Source organism: Triticum dicoccoides, chromosome 5A (assembly GCF_002162155.2).
Source record: "Triticum dicoccoides isolate Atlit2015 ecotype Zavitan chromosome 5A, WEW_v2.0, whole genome shotgun sequence".
Taxonomy (NCBI): Eukaryota; Viridiplantae; Streptophyta; class Magnoliopsida; order Poales; family Poaceae; genus Triticum; species Triticum dicoccoides.
In genome coordinates this window covers 250,991,650-251,000,905 of record NC_041388.1, presented here as the reverse complement: position 1 = coordinate 251,000,905, position 9,256 = coordinate 250,991,650, and positions in this window count along the sequence as shown.

Genomic DNA, 9,256 nt, shown 5'->3' with positions numbered 1-9,256 from the left:
AAGCTGATCATAAATCCATAGTTCATTGGATCTCGGCAAACACACCGCAAAAAAGTATTACATTGAGTAGATCTCCAAGGTATTGAGAATCAAAGAGAGAGAAGAAACCATCTAGCTACTAGCTATGGACCCGTAGGCCTGAGGTAAACTACTCACGCTTTATCGGAAGGGCAATAAAGTTGATGTAGAAGCCCTCCGTGATCGAATCCCCCTCCGGCAGGGTGCCCGAAAAGGTCCCTAGATGGGATCTCACGGGTACAGAAGGTTGCGGTGGTGGAAACGTGTTTTTGTGGATGCCTCTGGTGGTTTGGGGATATAAGAGTATATATAGGCGAAAGAATTAGGTCAGGAGGTGCACGATGGGCCCACAAGGGTGGGAGCGCACCCTACCCCCTTGGGCGCGCCTCCGTCCTTGTGGCCGCCTCATGGCTCCTCCGACTTCATCTCTAAGTCTCCTGGTTGTTTTCTGGTCCAAGAAAAATCATCGTGAAGGTTTTATTCCGTTTGGTATTCCTTTTCTGCAAAACTCAAAAGCAGGGAAAAACAGGAACTGGCATTGGGCTCTAGATTAATAGGTTAGTCCCAAAAATAAAATAAAATAAAATAAAATAGCATATTAATGCATATAAAACATCTAAAACAGATAATATAATAGCATGGAACAATCAAAAAATATAGATACGTTGGAGATGTATCACTAGGCAATGAACTCGAGCGGATTGGTTCCGTGCAGGAGATCGAAACACCAGGTTCATCCATGCTAGGGGCTCCATGCATAAATTTTGAAAAAAATAGTGGCCATAGAGGACGTGAATGGGGTGGTTGGAGGTACAATAGAGGCTGTACATGAAGAGATACATGACTTCTATACAATCTTGTACTCAGCAGAGGAGGATATACAAATTGAGGAGGTCCTTCACCACGTCCCAGCAAAAGTTACGGACATGATGAACAAATGGCTAATGTGAATGTTCCAGGAGGAGGAGGAGGAGGAGGAGGAGGTGTGGGAGGCTTTATTGGTTATGGCCTCATAGAAAGCCCAGGAGCCTATGGCTTCAATGCGGGCTTCTACGAGCGACATTAGGCCCTTACCAAGGATGATGTAACAAGGGCGGTTCTAGATTTTTTTTTCAATGGTGGCCATATGTCGGAGGTGGTAAAAAAGGGTAATAGTGCTGATTCCAAAGGTTAAAAATCCTAAAAACATTACTCAATATAAACTCAGTTCACTTTGTAATGTAATCTATAAATTTTGTTCTAAAGTGCTAGCCAATAGACTTTGTGTGATCCTTGATGAAATTATAGCATACGAACAAAGTGCCTTCATACCGGGAAGGCTAATCACGAATAATGTCATCTCTGCCTATGAATGCATGCATGCAATGAAAAGGAAGACATGTAAGCAAGGCTGGTGTGTAGTAAAAATGACATGATGAAGGCATATGATCATATTGAATGGTTGTATCTTCAAGGAATTCAGCGTCAGCTGGGTTTCTCTGAAGATTGTGTGTCTTTGGTTAAGAGGTGTGTTAAATCATTAAGTTTCCAAGTCCAGGTGAAAGGAGAGATCGTCTTCTTCCTGTCCATCAAGAGGCATACGACAGGGGGAACCCGTCTCCCTATATCTTTTCCAACTTTGTGAGGAAGGACTGCCACACTTCTTGAAAAATTATGACGGTGGATGGACTGATAGGGGCATTAGACATGGATTGCGGTCCCCATGGATATCCCACCTATTTATTGCAGATGATTGTTTGCTTTTCATAAAGGCAGGTGGGCGAAGCTCACATCAACTTAATGACATTCTACAAGCATATAGTGTTGGCTCAGGGCAGTGTGTCTACAAAGCCAAGAGCTTGGTGTTTTTGAGTCCCAAGTGTGGGGCCTCTACAAGGGTAGGTGTCGGGAATACGTTGCAAATCCATAGAGAAGCCCTTAAAGAAAAGTACCTTGGTATTCCAATAGCTAATAAAAGGATTACTGAACCAAATTTTGAACATATCTGCAAGCAGTCAAGATCAAGGGTACAAGGTTATTATGAAAAAAATATCATGTGTAGCGAATGAAGTTCTCCTTACATCAGTGATCCAAGCTCTACCGACCCATTCTATGAGATATTTCAAGCTCATAAAAAGTTTGTGCCAAAAAGTCACGTTAGTGATGTCCAAGTTTGGTTGGTGGGTTCATTGGATAAGCGAGGATGCATTGGCAATCGTGGAAGAAAATCTCTGTCTCAAAGTATAGAGGTGGGCTTGGTTTTCATGATTTGCATGTGTTTCATGATGCATGCTATCAAAACATTCTTATCGTTTGCTAGAAAAATGAGATAACCTATGTGCTTGTGTCCTACATGGGCAATACTATCTCGATGGGAACTCCCTTCAAGTAAGCTATCCCGCAAACATGTTAGCTACTTGGCATGCTATTATTCAGGGAAGGGAGGTTCTTAAGATGGGTTTGATCCATCATATTGGTGATGTTGGAACATCTGAAATCTAGCATGATAATTGGATTCAAGGAACACCTACAATGAAGCTGATTTGGAGACTAGCAAATGAGCATGTACATATTGTGTTGGAACTCGTGGAAGAGACGGGTGCATGGAATGGAACATTGGTCAGGAGGATGTTCATTGCCTCTGATGCTGATGTGATTCCGAGCTTTCCAATATAATGCCCTGGCCACACCCGTCGGTTCCTGGCCATTACACCTGATGGGATTTAGGCTGGCTCCACAGACCAATGCTGGTCCTTTCTGCACACCTTGTCCTCACTCATGCATACTCAGGACAAACTTCCCAGTCGGACACCCATCCTAGAATTGCTCCAAGCCAAGCATCCTTAACTTTGGAATTCTTTTCAAATGGGCTCCTGAAAAAGGAGGAATTCCTTATTGATATGAGTACTCTATCATTCCTATTAAGGCAGGCTCTCACATACGCCCCACTAAAAAGAACCATGTCCTCGCCGGCCCGTCAGGAAGGAACGTTCCCTCTTGGCACACGTATGTGTGTCTAGTCTGGAACATGTGTCATACCATGTGCCACAACGGGCAACACGCGCCATGCGCCACATGACTGCGCACCTGACCCGCACATGCCCGTGTAACCACAAGGGTTGGCTGTGATACCAATTGTAATGCCCTGGACACACCCACCGGTTCCCGCCCATTACGCCTAATGGGATCTAGACTGACCCGATGAACCAAGACTAGTCTTTCCTGCACACTTTGTACTCACTCCTGCTCACCCAGTAAAAACTTCCTAGTCGGTCACCCATCCTAGAATTGCTCCAAGCCAAGCACACTAAACTTTGGAGTTCTTTTCGAATGGGCTCCTGGAAAAGAAGGAATTCCTTATCGATATGAGTAGTGTATCATTCCTATTAAGCCAGGATCTCACAGCCAAGACCACGAATTCCAATGGAGGACTTCTGGGTGTGGGGATGGGAATGAATGGGTGTGTTCACGGTCCGTTCGGCTTATCAAAATACAATGGACAAACAACATGGTGATTCTATTCAAGCAAGCATGTCGATGGAATGGCAAGACACTTGGAGACCTTTATGGAGTCTGAGGGTCCGACCAAAATAAGAGTCTTATGGTGGAGGGTTCTCAAGGGGTTCTTGCCTTCGTTCAGCAAACTTCATAGATGTCATATTAGTGATGATACTTCCTTCCCTATGTTTGTCAACAACGAGTCCTTATTGCATTCCCTAATCAAGTGTGATCCTGCTACGAGATTTTGGAATGAGGGAGAAAGTTTCTTTGAAGCAAAACTCCCACAACTTCATCCGATGACATGGGCTAGAGACATACCAGACTCGATGTTTATTAGTAAGGAATAAACTGTCGTAGCCGTATCCGTGATGTGGGCTATTTGGAGCGGTCAGAATAAATATATACATGCCGATATTACATTTTAGTAGCTCAATTCGATGGAGCTGGTTAAGGAGATTATTCAGGATCTAGATATTCCATCAAGTGCACCGACAGTGATGATGAAGCCTAGAGAAGTATGGCAACCATCATTTGTAGGTTGTGTGAAGATCAATACTGATGGTCTAGTGGATGTCGCAACTTAGTGTGTAGGAGCGGGGACTATAGCCCAGAGCCATACAAAGGATTTCATTGTTCAGAGGGGATGCAAATACCCTGGCATAAAAGACCCATACATTAGTGAACTATTGAACAATACTTCGTGATGCAACTACTCTAGAAATGGAGCACGGGTGGGATAATATCATAATGGAAATGGATTGCCTGACAATCGAAGATGAATGGAGGCATACTGCTTTTGGGTCAAATGGAGGTCATATTTCAGAGAGGTTCAATCACTTTTCTCGAACTTTCAGTAATTTGATATAATCTACGCTCAAAGAGACACCAATGAGGTAGCTCATATGTGTGCCAAGGAAGTTTTCTTGAGTGAGTTGAGTGTAGCTCATTTGATGTAATTCCTGATTTCGTGACTACCCTTTGTAACGTCAGATGTTGTCCGCTAGAACGTTGAATAAAATGCCTTGAAGGGCGGCTCTAGAAAAAAAGAGTTGTTGCGGCAACTTTATTTACCTTACGCGCTTGTTGAGCCCCAAGCTCGAGATATTATATAGACATCTGAGTTGGTCTAGCCAAATTATTTACATTATGTACAATTATTGTGCCCCAATCTTGATAAGTTGCATGGAGATACACGTTGGTATGGCTACTTTCTTTATTTTGTGCACCAATATGCCCAATGCCCAGTGGCGTTGAATTACCTAGGGATGGACTGGTTACTTCACTTATTTTCTTTGTCGTCATGCCCCATGCTTTCGGAGTGTCAAGTCATGACATCAGGGATCAAAGACACCTTATCTTTTAGTTCGACCAGGGGATAAACACTCAGGTCTTCCTTCAGATATTCAAGAATACATGACACAAGGGATTTATACATATTCAGGTCTCACTGTGGTGCAATACCCTATTTCATGTTCTTGGTTGGTTGATGTGAGTAATATAGTGGAGTTTACATTTGCTCGGGGGAGCTCTAGGTAAGCTTGGGAGAGCTCTGGGGGTTCTCGAAAGAGCCCTGGTGGTGTGGTAAAGGCTACCATCGCGAGCACCCTCTTCACTCCTACCTTATTCTTCTTACTTGTTTCCTCCACTTGTGTCTGCATGTCCTTTGGATGGCCACAATCCTCCCCTTATATAGCTGGTGGTCACCACATGGCCGTTTACACTCGTGTGAACACACATCAAGGCTGAAGCTCAAGTGACACCTTGAGTAATAGAGTCGTTGTCAAGAAGCTTTCTCCTGGTATGCTCAGAAGTGTCAGCAATTTTAGTCTTATCCTGATAGGTTTAATCTCTTATCGCTTGCGCCACGACGTATTTTCTTCGCCTAGGACCCGTAGACCTATGATAGCCTGTGACCACATTTAATGCAGGGTAGAGAGCGTATCTAGGCTTGTGTCCATTATAGCCTGAGCATATGCGGCGTGGCGCCTTTATGTGTCATGCTTGGACTGCGAGCATACCCTGCCTAACATCACTGACGACATTTTCTTCTCTGAGGTTTTGATCTTCCGTGACATGGATCTTGACGAAGATCTGCATGCCTTGGTGTGGCACGTAGTAGGATAGACTCCTGGATGTTGTTGTAATTCCAACATACCAACAGTGTGAGATCAGCGAGGTGCTTGGGCTGGTCCACCGGCGTGCTTGGGACACCTTCGTTCTGGTTGCATGGCTATCTCATTTCCTTTGCAATATTCTACACAAAGGCTCATTTTGGTGACTGCATTTATTTTTATCTTACTATCACTATAACTGCATTCAACTAGTTATGTTTTTATGCCTAGGTTGTTATTAGCTTGTGAATGCATTCGAAGTACTCATCTGACTTTTTATGTGGCTAGATGCGTGTAACGCCCCGAGACCGATGTGCCAGGTGTCGTTCAGTTATTCGTTGTTGTTGTCTTGTCATTGGCTTGTGTGTTGCATTTCATCATGTCATCATGTGCATTGCATCATCATGTTTTCAAAACTTGCATCCGTCCCGGTCTCCTCGTTCCGTCCGTTGTCCGTTCTGAGCCCAGACACACTTGCACGCGCCCGCGGCATGTCCGAAATATTATTTTATAAGTGGCCGGAAAATGTTCTCGGATTGGGTTGAAATTTGGTGTGTGGTCTTATTATAGTGTAGACAGACCGCCTGTCCAGTTTCATCGCAATCGGAGTTCGTTTGACGCCCCAACGGATAAATATAGCGGCAATAGTAGCCGGTCAAAACGTCGGACGTTTTCGGTCTCCGGAAATAGTCGTCGGGCCTCCCTCTCTTCTCTTCTCTCAGCTCGAGACCGTCTACACAGTCACTACTCACCACCATGCCCTACCTAACCTCTCTCATCAGCCCGCGACCCTCCTCGCGCGCGCCCGAAAGTTGTCCCGGACCCGAACCGAGCTGTCGCCACCGTTGTATCCGGATCATCCCCAAACGTCTACAAAACGTCACCATTTTCTTATTTGGGCTCCCTAGCCTATTCTTCCCGAACCGTCTGATTTCGATCGGGACGAAATAGCCCCTAACAAAAATCCAGCGCTCTATATATAGACCAATCCCCTAGGCAGGAACCCTAAATTCTAGCCCTCTTGTCCCATCGCGCCGCCACCTACCTTTCTTCCTCGGGTTCTTCCCTGATCCAGATCCACCTCGTTTCCTGCAGCCTCCTCCCTCCTCGTATCAGCCGCCGCCACCCATCAAATCCGTGCATCCACAGCGCCACCCACCTCCCTCGTTTTCTTCACTGGACCAATCCCGCAGCCTCCTCCCGATTCACCAATCAGCCACCACCATAATCTCAAATCCATTGATCCACCGCAGCCGTGCCCCTTCCTCTGCTCGCTCGTTCCCGAGCACCTCGCCCCAACTTTCCCCGCCGCTGCCGTACTCCGGCCATGAAGCCTCGGCCTCCTCTGCTACCCGCGACGCCCAAGGGGCCGTCCTCGACTCTCCCCATGCGAGCACAACGCCCGTTTGCGCTTGGGCCAAGGACCCCGACGGCCACCCCATCAGCCCCGTCACCGGCGTCCAAACCACCAGAGCGCGGCCACCCTTCCGCCGCCGTCGAGCGCCACCACAGCAGCAGCTCCAGGCCGGCACCCTCACCCCGCGCCCTTGTCTCTTCTCCCTTCCTTCGCTTTCTCTCTCTCCCTCTCATCTCCCTGCTTCCTCTCTTTCGCAGGGAACACAGGAGCCCCGCCAGGAATCTCCAGGTCCGTGGCCGCCGGTTTGCCTCCGCCCCATGCCCGCAGAACCTCACCGCCGGTCAGGTCGGTCCCTCCTTCGCGCCCGGTTCCACGTCCTCCGTCCTTCGCCACCGCGCCGGAGATCCCCGATGCCGCTGCTCTGCTTCTGCTCCCTGTCGAGCAGAGGACAGCGCCCTGCTTCCGCTGCATCGAGCGCGTTGACCGCATCCCCTCCCTCGGTCGATCCAGCCGGCCCAAGCTAGATCCGGCCTCGCCTCGTTCCTCATCGCGCGGCCCAACTCCCTCCAGGCCCAGCGCGCCCTCCTGCCTCGCCTCCCCTCCGAACCGGCCCAAGGCCCAGGGTGAGCAGCCCCCTCCAGATCCCTCTCCTGTGCACTGCTGGCCCAGCATATTTCGGCCCGATTTGTTTTTTTACAGATCTGTGATTTTAGCCTTTATCCAGTGAATTAACTGTTTTACAGAAAAGTCCTTCAACTTCATGCATTTAATAACTCACAAACTATGCATCATATGTAAATAATTTAAACATGAAAAATGCTTAGTTTTTCATCTAGATTAATAATATGCCATTTTCATCCCATGCTAAAATGCTTAAAATGCTGTTTGTTTAATTTTGCTCAAATGCCATGTTAAAATGCTTTATTTCATAACTAAATAACCGTAACTCCGATTTTAATAAATTATATATGTAAATGGGGTAGAAAAATGTCTAGTTTAACATGGTGCACTCATCTTGCATGTTTAACAACTCTAAAATATTGTTTAGGGCAGAACAGTACCAAATCTAAAATATGCTATGGGGATTTACCGGAATTGTTGTTCGTTACTTCCGGCCTCATTTAAACTTGCCTAGATAGGTAGTTTCGTTGTGCTTCACCTCTTGCCATGTTAATCAACATTTAATATTGTTGGGGTACATAAACGAGATCAAACTAAATAACTTGTTGTGGTGTTTCGTTAACATGCAACTCGTTGCATATTGATCTCCACTTAATTTGTAGAACTGCTTGTGCACTTTGCCATGCCATGCTTCATTAAACCGGACATGCCTCATACTCGTTTGTGCATCATGCCATGTTGATGTGTTGGTTGTTTACTATGTTGTGTGCTTCTTTTCCGGTGTTTACTTCTTCGGGTTGGTTCCGATAACGTTGAAGTTGTGAGGATCCGTTCATCTACGACCGTTTGTCTTCTTCTTGGATTCGTTCTTCTTCCTTGTGGGATTTCAGGCAAGATGATCATACCCTCGAAATCACTACTATCTTTGCTATGCTAGTTTGCTCGCTCTTTTGCTATGCCAATGCTACGATGCCTACCATTTGCTTGTCAGCCTCCCAAATTGCCATGTCAAACCTCTAACCCACCATGTCCTAGCAAACCGTTGATTGGCTATGTTACCGCTTTGCTTAGCCCCTCTTATAGCGTTGTTAGTTGCAGGTGAAGATTGAAGTTTGTTCCTTGTTGGAACATGGAGATGTTGTTCCTTGTTGGAACATGTTTACTAGTTGGGATATCACAATATATCTTATTTAATTAATGCATCTATATACTTGGTAAAGGGTGGAAGGCTCGGCCTTATGCCTGGTGTTTTGTTCCACTCTTGCCGCCCTAGTTTCCGTCATATCGGTGTTATATTCCCGGATTTTGCGTCCCTTACGCGGTTGGGCTATTATGGGAACCCCTTGACAGTTCGCCTTAAGTAAAGCTCTTCCAGCAATGCCCAACATTGGTTTTACCATTCGCCACCTAGCCTCTTTTTCCCTTGGGTTTCGCGGACTCAAGGGTCGTCATTGTTTTACCCCCCCCCCCCGGGCCAGTGCTCCTCTGAGTGTTGGTCCGAACTGAGCTGCCTGCGGGGCCACCTCGGGGAAACTTGAGGGTTGGTTTTACTCGTAGCTAGTCTCATCTGAGTGTGCCCTGAGAAAGAGATATGTGCAGCTCCTATCGGGATTTGTCGGCACATTCGGGCGGTGTTGCTGGTTTAGTTTTACCCTGTCGAAATGTCTTG